This window comes from Pinus tabuliformis, chromosome 5_1, assembly GCF_031772625.1.
Source record: "Pinus tabuliformis cultivar Carrire ecotype Pingquan chromosome 5_1, CPIR1, whole genome shotgun sequence".
NCBI lineage: Eukaryota > Viridiplantae > Streptophyta > Pinopsida > Pinales > Pinaceae > Pinus > Pinus tabuliformis.
In genome coordinates this window covers 809,574,690-809,595,430 of record NC_142305.1, presented here as the reverse complement: position 1 = coordinate 809,595,430, position 20,741 = coordinate 809,574,690, and the positions used below count along the sequence as shown (strand labels likewise).

Genomic DNA, 20,741 nt, shown 5'->3' with positions numbered 1-20,741 from the left:
TAGTCTACTTGCAAAAAGAAGCTGAAAGTGGAAAAGGAATGCAAACCCTAGCTTTACAGACTAACCCTACCGGTACAAGGAAAGAGATGAAAGCAGCGGAAATGGATGCCATTGACTTCTAGAAATGTAAAATGCATGTGACTAAGCTACTCTTGCAGTGAAATCTAAAAAGGAATGTCTTTTTTTATTTTTGAGTAATCTTGTAGAATTATTATGCATGTGCTTAACTGTTTTGGCTGTGCAGAGGTTGATTGATGGAAGGAAATGGTGAGAGCACTTGTAGGAGGTTGGGAAGGTGAGAAGAGGGCCTAAGGGGTCCCTAACACCCTTCCAGAGAGTTTCACAGTGATCGGATCTCGAAAAACTGCTCTCGTGATCTTCTACAGGAAGTCTGCAGGGGTTCTACAGGATGTTCCGAAAGGAGATTTTGGAGTGTTGATGGTGGAAGAAAGGTGGAGAAGTGGAAATGGAGGTTGGATGAGGGTTTGAAGAGGTTTAGAACCAGGCAAATGAAGCTGAGAAGTGATGAGGATGGTTGGATTTGTTCAAGGAGGGGTAGAGCAATGTTGCACAAAAATATGGAAATTAGGTCAAAGTGAGAAAGTGTGGCAAACGAAAGGCAAGAATCTAAGTTAGGGGATGGAACAGGTTGCGCTGATGGAGGAAGGGTAAGAAGGGAGGTTTCTTAGGTGTTCTGCACACTACTTCTTGAAACTGACCAAACAAAGATCATGCAAACCAAGTATCTAGCTATTTTAACCTAATTTGACCTAGGAACTAGCAACCATGATGAACAGCAATCCCTTGGTAGAAAATCATGTGAAATAACTTATGAAAACCAAGCAAGAATGAATTTAAGCATGTAATCACATCTGGTATCAACTTTTGTAAATGAGAAACTAACATTAGCAATTGCATGAAGAAGCAAGAACAATGTTTTTGTGGCAGCAAGGACACTGTGGTCTCAGCTCATGGTCCCGAGGAGGAAGAGGTGAGATCCAAGGTTGCTTGATGGCCCTTTTTCGAAGATATTTTCTGTTATCAACCTATCACATCACTCTGAAACATGAAAGCTTTTTCAATCATCAAAACTGACCTAGAGAACCAAGCAAGATTTTAATCTACTAACAGAAACTATTTTATGAAGACAGTAAAAAAACATATAACAGTACATAGAGGAAGACCTGGCACTTGGGTTGGGCCCAATCCCAAGAGCTACAGGCTCCTAAAAGAAGCTCATAACTGATGTAAAATAAAACTGGTTTCCATTACTCAAAAAACAACCATGTCCAAAATGTGTTACAGCAAAGCAGCACTATAGTGTGAAATACAAATGTTCAACAAGTCACCTACGAAGGCTGGAAACCTTGCTACTTATGCACTACAAGGACCTCCAACAGTCCTCCTTAATTCAAGGGGTTTGGCTGCTTAAAACTGCAGTACTCAGCCACTTCATAAAAGCTACTCGGCTGCCTTTTGAAATCAACTTTGGTGGGCTGCTGAACTTCGAGCTGATGGTGGAGAACTCGAGGAAGGGGTCATTTAGTGTTGGAGACACCCTTCCTACGAATCCTCAGCCTTGTCCCCACGTATTTGGTTGTCAAATGGTCCATAAATTCTTGACCTTGGTCCAAAAGTTGTCCAAAAATTTGCAACAAACACGTATTAACCTTCATGGTCATGTGATTATTCTTATTCATTCAATTAACATAAACATACTTCAAAAGCATACATAAACTATGAAGAATGGTGGATAAATGGAGAACAATATGCAAAATGAGCCTAATAAGTTACCCATTTTTGGGTCTCATCATTGGGATGCACCAACTTTGGGTAGTGCCCTCTTTATATGTTAACCTGACTCGTCCAAATCCATGGCTTTTGATTACAATAGGTTTTAGAGTTTTCTCTGTTATTGTTGCATTGTTTCAATTGCTCCACCATTTGAGAACCAAGACTGACAATATGAAAAAAGGATCTTTTCGTTACATTACAACTGTTAGCTCCTTTGGGCACTTTTTGTGACTTTCTTACCCTAGAAGGGGTCGCGTAGTCGCACCCAGTGGAGGTTGCATCTTTTATCCGATTCTTGAGACAACGACTTGTGTAGGTCGCCTAGTCACACTTGAGCAGGTCGCATTCCTGACCATCTTAGCGGGCACACATTGCGACCCGAAGAGGTATCGCACAAGTCACACCAGCTACTGGCTTCTTTCAATTGCAATTATGTGACTTAACAACTTTAGGGGAGGTCACATAGTCACAACTTTGGTTAGGTCACATCCCTAGCTATCTAGTTGCGACTCTGAAGTGCGACTTAGCGATCTGCACAATTCAACCCATGCCTTGACTCTCTCGATGCTTCAAGCATCACCAAACAGATGCAGTGTGTTGTGTCGAGCGCATGATGGTGTTGTCACATCATAACGGAGAAGATCCTTTCTGTCATTGGGGATACGAAAATGTTTATTTCGTCTATGTATCAGTGGTCCCTTGCAGCACTTTGTTGCCACTACTTATGATTCATATGTAAGGTGTTGATGGTATGCCCATGTTGTGCCATGACTGCCATGCGAACCTTCTATCACACCTTTTCAACTCCTGTACTACAGCATTACAATTATTTGATACTCCCAAAGGGCATTGTTTCATGTGCCTCAACCAAACTCTTACCTTCTCCCAGGTTTTAATGCTATTGAAACAGGATACAGGCTACGATTATCAGTGTTTTCATTCCGCCATAGAGACCATGGGAAATACTAAGAAGTGAATTTAGCTGCCAACATGGGGTTTCTTCTACCAAAATCCCCTAGACTCCAGCTTTGGCATGTGTCATGAGATGCATGTTTGACAACAACCCCCATATACGCATTTCATGTTTTACGATCTTTTGAAAAACACATCTCTTCATTCATGGATGTGTAAAACATCATAACACCCCTTTGGCGAACCTTGGCATCGTGCCTTTTCCTCCAAATCGACTTGTTGTGAGGTGGTGGTGTAACCACGTCTCTTGGTCGCATAGTTGCCGAAGAAGGTGGGACGGACTGGACATTGGCTTGCCCAAGTGCGATTATGTGACTCGTCTACCACAAAAAAGGTTGCACAGGCGCATTATAGTTGAGGTCGCAGATTCTTGATGGATGAGGGTCTTCCTAGTGCGACTTCGCGATTTTTTGGAGGGGTCGCTAGGTCGCAACTCAAGTTGGGTCACAGATTATGGTTAGGTGTTGAGGGCATGGGATGCGACCTAGCAACTTTCCAGGATACCAATGACTTATGCAGAGACATGGTTTCATACCCATACAACTATTGTAACAAAACCACATGTTTCAATCACAAACTGAGATGAATTTTGTCTATCCCAATCCTTAGACATGATGATACTCGCAGGGTTGTAAGGGATGTGAACTGGAAAATATGGGATATACTGTGACGTTAAATGTATGTGCTTCATTTAAATGATTTACCTAGGCACTAATACAAGTAATAACCACCATGGCAAGGAATCAAGTATGTGGGTATATTAGCAGGTCGGTCCTTGAAAAGCCAGCTTAAAAGGAATATACAATACTTTGACATTCTTAAGTGAAAGCGATCTCACAAGAGAACTAATGCCGATGTACATCAAAGCATGCATATGGCCATAAAATGGCACAGAGTGGAGAATAAGAACATAAGCCCAGGCTATCACAGGGATGCGTAAAACAAAACGTTGGGTCAGTAGCAAGGTTACACACTTCCTCGACAAACTCATTATCCCTTTCCTGGGGCGTGAGTAGAACAAATGTGGTCGAGCCGATAACACAAGGAACACAACCTAAAATGCCAAATATTGAAGTGCCTCCCTTAAATAATATGTGTAAGAACTGCGATGTCAATGATGTCGAGTGCCTTCAATGGAGTCGGAAGAATAGCTGGAGCGAAAGCGTAAGCTGCGAAGTTGGATACCTCTCCAAGAGACATGGTAATCATTCCTGCTCGCCAAAGTGGCTCATACAACTATGATTAGCCTCTTACTCTTTTTCCTCCAAATCTATCATCCCATGAACCCATTTCACCAGCGTTCATCGATGGCGCATCATTGCTCCAGGCATGAAAACTATTCAAGTGAGTGTCCTTACTTTGCGAAAGGGATTCATGAAATCGCTATTATGTTTTTGAGGAAGTTTGGTTTGACCCTTGATGTGACTTCATATCATTTCAACATCAACCTGTCGTTTATGCCTTGTTCATAATTTAAGTGTGGTTGGTTATTGCGATGGCAAAGTATGTGCTTTAGGAGGGCTCTTGGTAAAAGTAATGTCCACAACATACGACTGCCATAAGGATGAAAGGTGATGTTTCAATAGTGCGACCGCAAAGGGGAAGCACTCCTTTGTATAGGGGATGTGGCCCTTTGACTATGCTTTGGCATAACATAGAAGGTGTTGTCTTCACAGCCCTACATAACACAATAATACCCGTGTTATTGTATGATATCTATAATAATAATAATAATAATAATAACAATTCTTCACGACTCACTAGAACCAAAGCCTAGGGTGCATCAATGCATTCTCAATGCTCTTTCAAAAATTTCATGCTTTGGATTTTGGTCCTCTTACACCAGTTTGTCTAGTTTCTGAACACATGAGTTAACCTAACATCCAAGGTGGCGTTAACATATCAAGGGAGGTTCTTGTAATGATGCAAATCCAGTGGGATGTGATGTTAATGGGAGTGTACGCATGGGGTCATAAGGGCGAGGTTGAAGCATGAAGGTGACTCTCATTTTGGCAAGTTAGGGTTTCAAGGATGTGCATGATGAGGACAATGATACTTCAACCCTAATGAGCTTTGAAGGAATGAGGGTGACAGTAACGCGAAGTCATCGACAAAAGTATTCCCATAAGCCCTAACATTTATTGATGTGATCGTGCTTCAAGGTGAGATGATAAGGGTGAAGATGATAAGCATCTTGGAGAGTGAGGATTAATTTAAAACAGGGTTGGGCTTGCAATCACATACCTTTAGAGTTACCATGATGCAAGACGAATACGTAATTCTCGTAAACCCTAATGAACATGCTGAGGTGAAGGATCTACCAAGAACCTGGGGAAAATGTTATGAAGTGACTCTCACCATGATGCCATGTGATGTTGATGAGGATGCACCCTTAGAGGCATGTGAATTATGTAACAACAAGAAGGGGATCACTCCCTTGACAATCTAGGGTTTCTCTCAAACCCTAATATTATCAATCGTAATGAAAGCTAAATTGAATGCATGCTTGTCCAAATATAGGGCATCTACTCATTGTGATGCATATCATGTAAAGGTGAGTTTCAAAATTATGTGAGACTCTCAATGCTTCAATGGAACTGTTAGTGTCGGTCTTGAGCCCTCCATCAGTGATCAATAACTCTTTGCATATGCATTTATAGGTGTCTCATCAGTGTCAGTTTTGCATCCCACTAGGCATGCCATAACACTGAATGGAGGAGCTGGTCTTGGTCCCCTTCTTGGCTTTGCTGGATCAGGTCATACAACAATGTAATTGAGTCAGGCTTGTTCTTGTTTTTGTCTTGAGGTCCCATGGTCTTAGGTCTAGGGTTTTGAGTCAAAATCATTTCAAGGTCATGAGTCATGGTCAGTAGGTGCCCAGCAAGCCGGAAGGAGTCTTGTACATACGTTTCATTATCATTTTCTTCAGCTATAGCTCATTTTATGCCTTGGGTTTAAAAACCCTGTTTTTAAGTCCAAGGCCATGTGGAAATTTGAAAAAATAAAGAAACAATAACCCTGGTTCCTTCGCTACAGTTCATCAGGCGGTCAAACTGCAAAAAGAATGGAGTCAAACGCATCAAGAGAGCTCATTTCAGGACAAAAAGACTCTAAACAGTGTTAAAGAGAAAAGCAAGTTCAAAACATTAGAAAGTGGGTTCTAAAGTTAAATTTTTTTTAAATGAACCTATAAAAGCTAATTTCCCTCTCTAGTCACTCTTATTGTGCACATGAAAGTCAAAATTTCGTGCTAGAGGCAAAGGAGGCAAATCGTGGCAATTTTCTGCAAGTTTCAGCACTTGGGAAGGTGCGCGACCATTCCACAGGTGTGCGCGACCATTCTGGGGAGGTGCGCGACCAAAAAGTCTGCCCGCCTTAAAACTCACCCAAACGCCAAATCTCCCTCAAATTTGCTCGATTTTGTTGAGGTATGTCTCTTCCACGTGTTGTGTGATGGTTTTGTGGTTGCAAAGGAAGGTAATGCTCATGATTTTATGCAAGGAATCAATAGAGAATAAGCTAAATGACTTGATGTTTTGCAAGCAATATGCATGGACAGTTTGTTTGTTTTCAAGGCAATTTTTCCCTTATGTCCCTCCTTTCATTTTCCCATGTAAATTACATATGTTAACATGTCATATTTATTGATCTCATTTGCAAATTAATCATACCAACCCTACCCCTAAATCCTATGAAACCCTAACCCCTTCTAAACCATTTCAAACCCTAATTTTTTACCATGTTATATGCTCAAAACCTAAACACTAGTATACACCGCAAATTATATATCAAATGCACAGCAAAAGAATGAACAGAAAACATTGTAAAAAAACAAATAGAAAAGTGATGACAAGGCATGCACTCAAAAAATTGTAAAAACAGTGAAATATTCCATTTTGCATAGCCTCAAAAAAAAAAAAAAAAAAAAAAATAAAGAAAATGTCATCTTGTTGTATGATGTCAAGGACTTGAAAGCTGAATAAAGTCATGACAAAATTCATTTAAATGTACAGCTGCATAGTTATCAAAAGAAGCAGTCTTGCTGTGGTTAGAGTTTGCAGTAACATGGTATCATCTCCCTTTCCTAGAACTCTGTTTTTCCCTATCTATTCCCTATATTAAAACCCTAATTCAATTGCATTTCCCTTCATGCAAAACTCCTCATGCAAATTGAATGTCCCTCCCTATGATCAAAGCACACAGTGAAACCCTAATTCCCCATGGTAAAAGCATGATGAAGCTGCCACTGTCCTAAATGAATTGCTGTTACGAAAATTAGTTGGCAGTGATTATTAAAAGGGTTTCATTGTCCCCCTAAACCTAATTCCTAATATCCTCTCTTTTCCCTAATTCCCAAGTTACCAATTCCCTCTCCCTTCCATTGTAACATAATCACAGCAATCCCCTCTCCCTTCCTCTTGCAATCAAACACCCTAACTCCCTGTTTCCCAAAGCATCAAATGGCCATTCCAAAAGTTATAAAAAACAGAGTATGCTCCTCAAGGACATGCAAAAGCAAAATGAAATGAGCTGCCTGTTACTTGTACATAAGTGATGCTGCCCTATCCCCCTATGCCCATGACATCAATGCTCTCATTCCCTCCATCATGAAAATTTATATTGTCCTTTCCCTTGGTGATCATAACACAGTTTCCCTAAATAAAGTATTGATTTGCAAATGGTGAGAGATGGAATGACATGTTTAGCATTATGTGATGTTTTCCTTCAAAATTCCCTGCTTATATATATTTTTCCCTTTCCTATATGTTAAATTCCCTCCCCTAACATTTCCCTCATGATTTTTTCCCCTTGAAAACAACATACTTCACAGCATTTTGCAGGCAGGGCAGCGGTCATTTTGACTTGTTGATTCCACCTTGCTCAATAACATCAGGTCAACCAATGAGACTAATGAGCAAGGTGATGACCGGTCTTCTTCAACGGAGGTTGAGACACAGCAGAGGCTTTTAGAGAAGGCAAATCATGACAAAGAGCTGCTACGCAACATGAAAACACATTATTGGGCCAGAATGCATGTTTACAAAGCAAGGATGAAGATCCTTCAACGGCGGTTGAACGAGGCTCTCATGAGGAAAAAGAAAAGGACAATACCCGTATCTTGGCTGGGGCATCCCTCACTCATCATGGTACTCATTAGCCTTGATCTAGCATCAAAATCTGAAAATTTTGAGAATTTTGGAGCATTTTGCAAATTTTTGGTGAAATTACAGGTTTTGCCCACGGTTTGGTCTCACCCCGGGTGAGACCATTTTGGAGGACTGCTCGGAATTTTGAAAACTTGGCATTTTTGGAAAGGGCATGCAAAAAGAAAAATTACCAATACTTGGGAGAAGCCTGATTTTGAGTTTTGAGCCTCCAAAAGCTCAAAATACATCAAAAAAATGACTTTCTGCCCACTTTTTGAGTTGCAGAAAGTGACCTTGGGAGAATTGATTTTTGAGGGGTCAAATCAACACCAAATTCAGAAATTCCACTTGGGATGGAAAGTAGACAGGCCAAGCTTTCCAATGAGCCATCTTACACCTGATTTGGATCAGTGGAACCCACTCAAAAGTAGCTGCAAAGGGGCGCGACCAGAACTTCCAGATTTGCCAGAATTGCCATTTTCGGTCAAAAAACACTGTTTTGACTATGGTTGACCATTTTTACTTGTAGATGATGGATGAATGTAATATTTTCATGGCACTTTGATAGGTTTTATCTTTATTTACTCTTCTAGAAGCTTCTTTGATGTAAATAGTGAATAATTAATGCATGGATGAGTTAGCTAAGTAATAGAGGCAAGTTGTTTGGCTGCCTATTTTCTAGTTCTTAGTTTAGAATTAGTTGCAACAGCTCCTAGGAAGCTGAGCTCGACCCCTAGAGGTGGGGAAAGAGGTTTGACCTTCTATATTATGCCTTCTCTTTCTCATTTTGATGGTTGGACTCTAGAGGGAGAAGTGCTATTGTATTTTTGACTTGTATTTTCTGCAATTTGAGGAAAAGGAAGGCCAGGGTTTTGCAGACTTCATTGTGGATTCTTGTGGATTATTATGTTGATGGTGTGTCTCCTACTGTTATTGTAAGTGTGTTTATGTGTTCCATTTCTTGATCTCTTGCTGCTATTTAAACAAAAGAAGTGATAAAGTTTGAATTCATGCATGCCATGCTCAGCTTTCAATTTTGTTTAAAATTTATGTTTTCCACTGTCTAGAGAGGATTCGAATTCATTGTTTGCCCTCTTTAGCCTCTTTTCTTTCTTCCCTGATCATCTCTTTCAGTTAAAGGCATCAGCATAGACTCCTACCTTGCCCCAAAGACCCACCTGCAAAAACTGAGCTCAATCCCCGCACCCTAAATTGCACTCCCTCCAATTGCCACCAAAAACCCAAAAAATCTTTAAATCAACCCCCCTTATCAATTTACTAGCCTAATATCTTTGATCCTAATTGGTCAGCTTATTATATTATAAGATCTATCAAATCTGACCCGAGAGAGCCTTCTCATACCTCGTAGGGCTAGCTACGAGGTGAAATGGTTTGATGTAGCCTTGAGAGTTTGTCTATCTCAGCCTAGGTGAATTCCAAGCGCTAACAGGAACTACTGACCTTCAAAACCCTAAGGTGATCCTAAGGCATATGTCTAAGATAAAACATGATGTGCAGATGCAATGTATGAAACAAGAGAGGGTGCATCAACAGGGTTTGCTAGGAAGGGTCACGGGGAGAGTAACCGGTTGAAGGCCTTATTGAAACCCTAGTAGCCCGGGGCAAGAAGTGGGGTGCCCAAAATTTTGTATATGCCCAAAACATTTGGGTGGTGTTGTAGCGGCTACAACAGGTCTGTAGTGGGCCTGCGACAAATCTTGTCGTACTAGGATGCACCAACTTTGGGTAGTGCCCTCTTTATACGTTAACCTGACTCGTCCAGACTCGTCCAAATCCATGGCTTTTGATTACAATAGGTTTTAGAGTTTTCTCTGTTATTGTTGCATTGTTGCAATTGCTCCACCATTTGAGAACCAAGACTGACAAGATGAAAAAAGGATCTTTTCGTTACATTACAACTGTTAGCTCCTTTGGGCACTTTTTGTGACTTTCCTATCCTAGAAGGGGTGGCATAGTCGCACCTAGTGGAGGTCGCATCTTTTATCCGCTTCTTGAGACAACGACTTGTGTAGGTCGCCTAGTCACACTTGAGCAGGTCGCATTCCTGACCATCTCAGCGGGCACACCTTGCGACCCGAAGAGGTATCGCACAAGTCGCACCAGCTACTGGCTTCTTTCAATTCCGATTATGTGACTTAACAACTTTAGGGGAGGTCACATAGTCACAAATTTGGTTAGGTCACATCCCTAGCTATCTAGTTGCGACTCTGAAGTGCGACTTAGCAATCTGCACAATTCGACCCATGCCTTGACTCTCTCGATGCTTCAAGCATCGCCAAACAGATGCAGTGTGTTGTGTCGAGCGCATGATGGTGTTGTCACATCATAACGAAGAAGATCCTTTCTGTCATTGGGGATACGAAAATGCTTATTTCGTCTATGTATCAGTGGTCCCTTGCAGCACTTTGTTGCCACTACTTATGATTCATATGTAAGGTGTTGATGGTATGCCCGTGTTGTGCCACGACTGCCATGCGAACCTTCTATCACACCTTTTCAACTCCTGTACTGCATCATTACAATTATTTGATGCTCCCAAAGGGCGTTGTTTCATGTGCCTCAACCAAACTCTTACCTTCTCCCAGGTTTTAATGCTATTGAAACAGGATACAGGCTACGATTATCAGTGTTTTCTTTTCACCATAGAGACCATGGGAAATACTACGAAGTGAATTTAGTTGCCAACATGGGGTTTCTTCTACCAAAATCCCCTAGACTCAAGCTTTGGCATGTGTCATGAGATGCATGTTTGACAACAACCCCCATATACGCATTTCATGTTTTACGATCTTTTGAAAAACACCTCTTTATTCATGGATGTGTAAAACATCATAACACCCCTTTGGCGAACCTTGGCATCGTGCCTTTTCCTCCAAATCGACTTGTTGTGAGGTGGTGGTGTAACCACGTCTCTTGGTCGCATAGTTGCCGAAGAAGGTGGGACGGACTGGACATTGGCTTGCCCAAGTGCGATTATGTGACTCGTCTACCACAAAAAAGGTTGCACAGGCGCATTATAGTTGAGGTCGCAGATTCTTGATGGATGAGGGTCTTCCTAGTGCGACTTCGCAATTTTTTGGAGGGGTCGCTAGGTCGCAACTCAAGTTGGGTCACAGATTATGGTTAGGTGTTGAGGGCATGGGATGCGACCTAACAACTTTCCAGGATACCAATGACTTATGCAGAGACATGGTTTCATACCCAGACAACTATTGTAACAAAACCACATGTTCCAATCACAAACTGAGATGATTTTTGTCTATCCCAATCCTTAGACATGATGATACTCGCAGGGTTGTAAGGGATGTGAACTTCACGTAGAAAATATGGGATATACTGCGACGTTAAATGTATGTGCTTCATTTAAATTATTTACCTAGGCACTAATACAAGCAATAACCACCATGGCAAGGAATCAAGTATGTGGGTATATTAGCAGGTCGGTCCTTGAAAAGCTAGCTTAAAAGGAATATACAATACTTTGACATTCTTAAGTGAAAGCGATCTCACAAGAGAACTAATGCCGATGTACATCAAAGCATGCATATGGCCATAAAATGGCACAGAGTGGAGAATAAGAACATAAGCCTGGGCTATCACAGGGATGCGTAAAACAAAACGTTGGGTCAGTAGCAAGGTTACACACTTCCTCGACAAACTCATTATCCCTTTCCTGGGGCGTGAGTAGAACAAATGTGGTCGAGCCGATAACACAAGGAACACAACCTAAAATGCCAAATATTGAAGTGCCTCCCTTAAATAATACGTGTAAGAACTACGATGTCAATGATGTCGAGTGCCTTCAATGGAGTCGGAAGAATAGCTGGAGTGAAAGCGTAAGCTACGAAGTTGGATACCTCTCCAAGAGACATGGTAATCATTCCTGCTCGCCAAAGTGGCTCATACAACTATGATTAGCCTCTAACTCTTTTTCCTCCAAATCTATCATCCCATGAACCCATTTCACCAACGTTCATCGATGGCGCATCAGTGCTCCAGGCATGAAAACTATTCAAGTGAGTGTCGTTATTTTGCGAAAGGGATTCATGAAATCACTATTTTGTTTTTGAGGAAGTTTGGTTTGACCCTTGATGTGACTCCATATCATTTCAACATCAACCTGTCGTTTATGCCTTGTTCATAATTTAAGTGTGGTTGGTTATTGCAATGGCAAAGTATGTGCTTTAGGAGGGCTCTTGGTAAAAGTAATGTCCACAACATACGACTGCCATAAGGTTGAAAGGTGATGTTTCAATAGTGCGACCGCAAAGGGGAAGCACTACTTTGTATAGGGGATGTGGCCCTTTGACTATGCTTTGGCATAACATAGAAGGTGTTGTCTTCACAGCCCTACATAACACAATAATACCTGTGTTATTGTATGATATCTATAATAATAATAATAATAATAATAATAACAATTCTTCACCACTCACTAGAACCAAAGCCTAGGGTGCATCAATGCATTCTCAATGCTCTTTCGAAAATGTCATGCTTTGGATTTCGGTCCTCTTACACCAGTTTGTCTAGTTTCTTAACACATGAGTTAACCTAACATCCAAGGTGGCGTTAACATATCAAGGGAGGTTCTTGTAATGATGCAAATCCGATGGGATGTGATGTTAATGGGAGTGTACGCATGGGGTCATAAGGGCGAGGTTGAAGCATGAAGGTGACTCTCATTTTGGAAAGTTAGGGTTTCAAGGATGTGCATGATGAGGACAATGATACTTCAACCCTAATGAGCTTTGAAGGAATGAGGGTGACAGTAACGCGAAGTCATCGACAAAAGTATTCCCATAAACCCTAACATTTATTGATGTGATCGTGCTTCAAGGTGAGATGATAAGGGTGAAGATGATAAGCATCTTGGAGAGTGAGGATTAATTTAAAACAGGGTTGGGCCTGCAATCACATACCTTTAGAGTTACCATGATGCAAGACGAATACGTAATTCTCGTAAACCCTAATGAACATGCTGAGGTGAAGGATCTACCAAGAACCCGAGGAAAATGTTATGAAATGAATCTCACCACGATGCCATGTGATGTTGATGAGGATGCACCCTTAGAGGCATGTGAATTATGTAACAACAAGAAGGGGATCACTCCCTTGACAATCTAGGGTTTCTCTCAAACCCTAATATTATCAATCGTAATGAAAGCTAAATTGAATGCATGCTTGTCCAAATATAGGGCATCTACTCATTGTGATGCATATCATGTAAAGGTGAGTTTCAAAATTATGGGAGACTCTCAATGCTTCAATGGAGCTACTGACCTTCAAAACCCTAAGGTGATCCTAAGGCATATGTCTAAGATAAAACATGATGTGAAGATGCAATGTATGAAACATGAGAGGGTGCATCAACAGGGTTTGCTAGGAAGGGTCACGGGGAGAGTAACCGGTTGAAGGCCTTATTGAAACCCTAGTAGCCCGGGGCAAGAAGTGGGGTGCCCAAAATTTTGTATATGCCCAAAAAATTTGGGTGGTGTTGTAGCGGCTACAACAGGTCTGTAGTGGGCCTGCGACAAATCTTGTCGTACTAGGAGAGATCTTTCCAACAAGGTATCGTACGCGCCAAACAGAGATCATATGACCATGTTACGACCCCGGGAAGTTGGCTACCCAACTAACCCCAATGGGGCCCACAAACTATTGGTGTTCCATCTCCCGGGGTTAGGGTTTTGGTTATTTAGGGTTTTCCCTTGTTGTTTGATAATAAAAAGGCCCTTGAGCCTCATTGTAACATAGTTCAAATGCATGTCGTTGCCACATCTCTTCTCAGAGATAAGATACCATCACCAGAGCTAGTTTATTTTCATTTTGTATGTAAGCATATTTTAGTTCTTTGATATTAATGAAATGAATTTTTATAAATGTTGCATCTTTGTGTTTATGTTTGTATCTGTATTATGTTGCATTCCTATATAAGTATGGATCAGTGGTATTAGAGCGGTCTGCTCTCTCTGTTTTTCTTTGCATGTCCCCAATGAGGTCAGGATATAAGGAGTTAGAGCTCAAACTAGTTGAACCTTTACAAGACTAGCCCCGTGAACCATGACGACCTCCCATGGTGGAAGAAAAGAAAGACTAGGGGGCAGGAGATCCTTTCAAAATATTGCTCGAAGAAGCCCTTAAGTGACAGAGGAACGCGATGATGGATAACTTTGCCCAGATCCTTCGGCAGATACCCATAGGCGACACATCTTCATCTAGTAGCCACTCTGGAGGCTCCACTCCCTTTAAGGTACAAGTCAACTTCGACATTCCCATATTTGAAGGCAAGATAGATGTAGACGCCGTAAATAGATGGTTAAATTTGTTGGAAGGATATTTTTTCGGTTCATGACTTTTTCAATTGAGAAAATATTACTTTTTCACTTCTTAAAGTCGGCCCCCATATCAAAGACTAGTGGGAAACCTACTGTGATGTAACACCCTCCTCCCACATCCACCCAAGCAACCATGCCAACCGGGGTAAACATGAGACGAGAGGCTCCTATGATCAGATTCGACCTCCTATGTGACCTTAAGGAAGTGGAATTGACAGAAACATCACACACAATCATCCAACATACATAACCCTCATGGGACATGTCAGCCACTCAAACAACGTGTCCCTGGCTCCCATTGGTGTTTTGGATCTCTTAGGCCATAGTTTCTCTCATGTTATGGGAAAAGGAGCGACCAACAACCTAAAGTTGCTCTCATAGGCTTGCCTGCCAGCAACCAGAGACCAAAATTGCCAGTTCTATGCCAGCGACCTCGAGCTTTAAGCCATTTTTTCAGGCCCAGAGCCCAGGCCATTGCCCAGAATGGAGTGATAGCTTGAAGTCAGTAAAAAGACAGGGAAACATTGATGCAAAAACAATAAGTTGAACAAGACCATAACCAGACCCCTACTAGCCATGCCAGGCATTTCGTCAAACATATCATCAACATGTAACCTACAGGTGTAAACAACATAATTAAGTGTAGGGATCTCATACTTATCTGAGAATCGCTATGAAGCATTGTTCCCTCATGTTATTTGCTGCATAATCATCTACTAGGCCATATATACACTATCCATTCATTTACAAGTAAAAACATGCTGAGAGCCATACATGGTTGTTATCATAAAATATACATATAACCAACATAATAGGAACAAAATTACCATAAACATATCAGCCATCGAAAGCCACATATACATCAATACATTTTCACGTGGAAATCAAGGGAATGAATTTCTCATTAATGAATGCAATAAACCAACCGAAGATGGGACTACCACGTTCCACCCGACCATAGAACGGTTGAACCAAGTCTCTCTTCAACCAATCAGCCCCGTGCCATATTCCAAGCATGAATGTGTGAATCAAACCAAAAGAACCAACTAGGGCATACCGGGGCTAAACCACCTCACCCTCATCAACAAAAACCAGGCTTTACCATAATCCATCCCAGATCACTAGGCCAACACAATGAACACATCATAACAGGCATTACCATGATCTCCACCAAATTTCTCCACCTACACCATGAGGAATTTTCTTGTCTCCTAGTCTCTTGAGCTTTACTGCAATCCAAACCTGAATCATTAGGCCCTAAACTGAGACCCACTCTCCAAGCTTTACCACATATCCCAAGCCTGATATTACTAGGCCCAATGGAGAGCAAACCACCTCTTGGATTTACCGTATATCTTGCCATTCACTGGCAAGGATTCCTAGGCCCACCAAGGCAACATAATCATGGCTTTACCGCAACCCACAGTCTGGCTCAGGGGTCACTAGGCTAGTGGCTTTACTGTGATCCACAGTCTAGTTCAGGGACCACTAGGCCATGTGCTCTATCATTCGAAGATCCACCCCACTCAGCTTCGAATCCATCCAGCAACCCAGCTCAACCAAAACATGAGAACCCCATCACACCATGGCTATCTGGAAATGGCAAGGCTAGGTTGAAAACATTGTTACACCTAGAAAAACCCATGCCATGGTAGAAAAGAACCACATGCATGCCAAAGCTGGAAAGGAAAATACACATGCAATTTGATACCTGCAATGAAGCACGTTGTAGCTGCTTGATCCTGCCTTTCCCTGCTTGATCTTTACTTCCTCTTGCCTTCTTTGCCTTTCTTGCTCCAATGCCAAAGTGCTCCAAGATACTCTAAGTATCCAAGAGTAAGAGAATGAGAGATAATAATGAGAGAGCTCCAAAACTACACTGACAAAAGGTTACCAACTAATCCTCAGAAGCCTTTTTATGGATGAGGTCTCTATTTTCTTCATTTTCCATTATTTTCCTTCATTTTCCTCCTCACATGCAACCTGTGACCTTTCACCTCCTTTTTCTCCTAATTTCAATTATTTTTATAAATAATTGTGCCAAAAATGCCATTTTTCGTTTCCAAAGCCTTAGCCATAGACAACCAAATGAACACCCCCTAGGATGTATTGCCCAACATTTAGCTTGGAATAAGTGTCCCATAAATCGTGGTTATTGTTTCTAACTTTTATTACATGGAATTTTCACTAGGGCTGTTACAGAGGGCTCCCCCTTGGGGGACACCATCCTTAGTGTTCAATCACACATATACCTCAACAACTTGCTGAGAGAAGACATACCGCTCATGGAGCTTTATAACACAGCTTGATGCAGTATTTACAATGAAAGACATGCTCAAAACAAAACATCATGACAACATGATAACATACCGCATAATGGAGCTTTATAACACAGCTCATTACATATTTACAATGATCATCCTATTGAATACCAACCCACATGACATCATAACATCATGATAACATAACCACATGATAGCATAGTAACATGACAACATAGTCATAATGACATAACACCCATACTGCATAGTGGAGCTTTATAACATAGCTCATGGCAGTATTTACATCCATATACATATGTAAATATAGCAACATTACCAAAAATATATATCAAAACATATACCAAAGCATATATCAAAACATATACTAAACACCATATCTAAGCATATATTAAAACAAACATCATATAGCATATACCAAACCATCATAAAGCATATGCCATACCACCGTATCGAAGCTACTTTGCCTCAACCGACAAACAAGGAAGGATACATAGCCCGCATATGATCCACCATCTCCCATGTAGCTTCATCGGGCCCAAAGTGTTTCCACTGCACTTTAACTTGCTCGCTTGCTCAGTTCCAGAGCATGAGCACCTTTTTCCGCAATATACACTAAGGCTCTGACTGAAATTCTCCATCTGGTTCCACCTGCAATACAAACCAGTCAATCACATTACCAATGTCCTTAACATACTTCTTAAGCAAATATACATGGAAACATCATGAACTTTCACTGTCGGAGGCAACGCAAGTCAATAGGCTACTGACCCAATCCTCTCAATGATACTGAAGGGTTCACAAAACTGTGATGCCAACTTAACACATGATCCAATCCACAAGGATCCCTTTTTCAATTTGATGCGTAAGTACACCTGTTCCCCAACCTGGAACTCCTTGAACAACTTGTTCCTATATGCATAACTCTTATGTCTATCATGTGTTGACTTTAGATTATTCTTGATCACTTGCATTTCCTGTTCCATGTCTGCCAACATATATGGTCCAATCAAAACCCTGCTAACCGAATCACTCCAACTTATAGGAGTGTTACAACTCCACCCATACAATGCCTCAAAAGGACTCATCCTCAATGACTCTTGATAATCATTGTTTTATGCGAACTCTACTAAGGGGAGATACTCTTCCCACTTCCACTGCTGACGCATCACATACATCCTCAACATGTCCTTCAATATCCTGTTGACCCTTTCTATCTATCCATCTGCCTGCAGATGATAAGTTGTACTAAAGGCCAACTCTATGCCCAAACTTGCAAATGGCTCCTTCCAAAACTTGGACGTGAACTTTGCATCCCTGTCTGACACAATCTTCTTTGGAACACCATGCAACCTGACCACATCTCTAATGAATACCTGTGCTACATCGCTAGCTAAGGATGTATACTTCACTGTAATTAAATGTGTAACTTTTGTCAACCTATCCACAATGACCATGATGGAATCGTGTTGCTTCAATGTCTTAGGCAACCGTGTGATGAAATCCATGGAAATAACCCCCCATTTCCTCTCTAGAATCGCGATCAACTGTAGTAGTCCACCTGGATGTTTACACCCTACTTTCACTCACTGACAGGCGAAACATCTAGCCACGAACTATGCTACATCCCTCTTCATGTTTGGCCAATAGTAACATCTCTTCACTGTTGTCAGTGTCTTCTGGTAGCCTGGGTGACCTAAATAAGGTTTCGCATGAAACTCCATCAAGATCATCTTCTTGAGCTCACTGCTATCCATACATATAACCTGACTCAGAACCTGACCAATCCATATGCTATAATAAAATAATACATACCTTGTGCACCTTCACCTGTACATATACCTACACTTGCACTTATACCTATACATGCACCTATACCTGCACCTGTACCAATACCCTATTGCAACTTGTGCACAATCTCCATATACCTAACATCCTGTTGACCTGCCTACTGGATCCTATCCTGTAAGTCTGTCCCATAGGAGCTCATAGCTGCCAAGTGATGTACCTATACCCATCTACTGAGAGCCTCTGTTACCCATTCTCTTTACCTTTGATGTACCTAATCTCGAAATCAAACTCGTTGATCGTGGCCAACCATCTAGTCTGCTTGGTGTTCAAATTCAGCTGGTCAAACAAATACCTCAACCCAATATGATCACTCATTAGTACAAACCTCCTGCCAAGAAGATAGTGTCTCCACATCTTCAATGCATGTATGATCATTGCTAACTCAAGATCATGTGTTGGGTAGTTCTGCTCGTGCTCGTTTAGTTTTCGGGACTCATAACATACTACCTATCCATCCTGCATAAGGACTCCACCAAGCCCTCTCTTTCAAGCATATGTACATACCACAAACTCTTTGTCCAGATCTGCAATCTGTAGCACTGGTGCATGTGTTAACAATTGCTTAAGTTGCTCAAAGCCAGCCTCGCACTCATCAGTCCATTCGAACTTCTTACCTTTCCTTTGCAATGATGTGATCAGATGAGCAATCTGCAAGAAGTTCTTGATGAACCTCCTATAGTAGCCTGCCAAACCCATGAAAGATCTCACCACATCCACACTCTTAGGAGCTACGCACTCCATTATGGCCCTTATCTTCTATGGATCTACTGCAATGTCTTCCTTGGAGACAACATGTCCCAAGTAGTGTACCTCAGTCTGAAAGAAACTACACTTGTTGATCTTAGCATACAACTGATTCTCCCTCGACATCCTCAACACTGCTGCTAAATGCTCGACATGCTCTTCCCCATTTTTAGAATATACTAGTATATCATCAATGAACACAATAACAAACTTATCCAAATATGGACACAACACACTATTCATCAATCACATGAATGTAGCTAGAGCATTATTTAAGCCAAATGGAATAATAACAAACTCATAATGCCCATACCTGGTCCTGAATACAATCTTGTAAATGGCCTATTCTTTGATGTGTACTTGATGTTACTCGGACCTCAGATCGATCTTTGAGAACACCGTTTATCCCTTCAGCTGATTGAACAAGTCGTTAATCCTCGGAAACTAATATCTGTTCTTGATAGTCACTTTGTTCAACTTCCTGTAATCAATGCATAATATGAGATTACCATATTTCTTCTTCACGAACAATACTGACATGCCCCATGGTGATACACTTGGCCTAATGTATCCCTTGTCCAATATTTCCTTCAACTGCAACTTCAGCTCAACCAACTCAGGTGTGCTTATCCTCTAAGGTGCTTTTGATGCTGGAGCTGCCCCTGGCACTAACTCAATAGAAAATTCTACCTCCCTCTGAGGTGGCAAATCTATAATGTCCTCAGGAAATACATCTTTGAACTGCTGTAAAACTGGATACTTGTTGAACACATCTACGTCCTTAGCCTCCTTGCCCTTATCACTATAAATGTGTACTGCAAATAACATACACCCTTTCCTGTAGCTATGCTTTACTTGCATAGTTATCGCCATCCTAACTGATGTGGCTTTCTTCTTACCCTGCAAGATTCTTGGTTCTCCATTGTCATCAACACATTCAATAGTTTTGTCATAACAACGTACCTTGGTTCTATGAAGATATGACCAATCCATGCCTAACAACATACTGTATGATCCCAACGGTAATACATTCAAATGTGTTGTGGTAGGCATACCATTTAAATCAAATGCACAAGCTCTAACCTAATGATGAACTCGCTTCTTTGTACCTGTAGCCAACTGCACTAACCAAGACTCTGCATGCAATTCCTTACTCAAACCACACTTATCCACCAAGTAAGGACTAACAAAGCTATAATTAGATCCAGGGTCAATCAAAATAGAAATAAATTGATCACAAAGCTTACCGTCCATCTCAATGATAGATGCTTGATGTTCTACCTGTTTATTGTCCATGAGGAATGCTTTGCCCTACATCCCCAACAATCTGCACTTCTTGTGCAATGTATATATGAGACCTACCACCCTGGTTTTGTGGAAAACCTCTCTTAAGGTGTTCCTTGCCACATGTCCAACACTCCAACTGACCAATACCAACACCTCTATGATGTTGTTGCAGCTCATGTCCCCGTCTAGCTACATTAAATCTCTTTTGCGGTGCCACAATCTCTTTCTCATTTGCATGTGAAGGCCTTGTCCTCTTCGGCTGCCATTTACCTTTACCTTTGTCCATTCCTTTCCATCCATGCTGAGATTAT

The 20,741-nt window shown here is 41.3% G+C and overlaps 3 pseudogenes; 1 reads left to right on the top strand and 2 right to left on the bottom strand.

Annotated features, from left to right (window-relative positions):
• The window catches only part of LOC149167393 (uncharacterized), an 83,274-nt pseudogene that overhangs the window by 30,190 nt on the left and 32,343 nt on the right, over positions 1–20,741 (top strand).
• LOC149167395 (putative magnesium transporter NIPA4 pseudogene) lies at positions 3,296–5,025 on the bottom strand (annotated as a pseudogene).
• Positions 11,130–20,741, bottom strand: part of LOC149167394 (putative magnesium transporter NIPA4) — a 38,424-nt pseudogene continuing 28,812 nt past the window's right edge.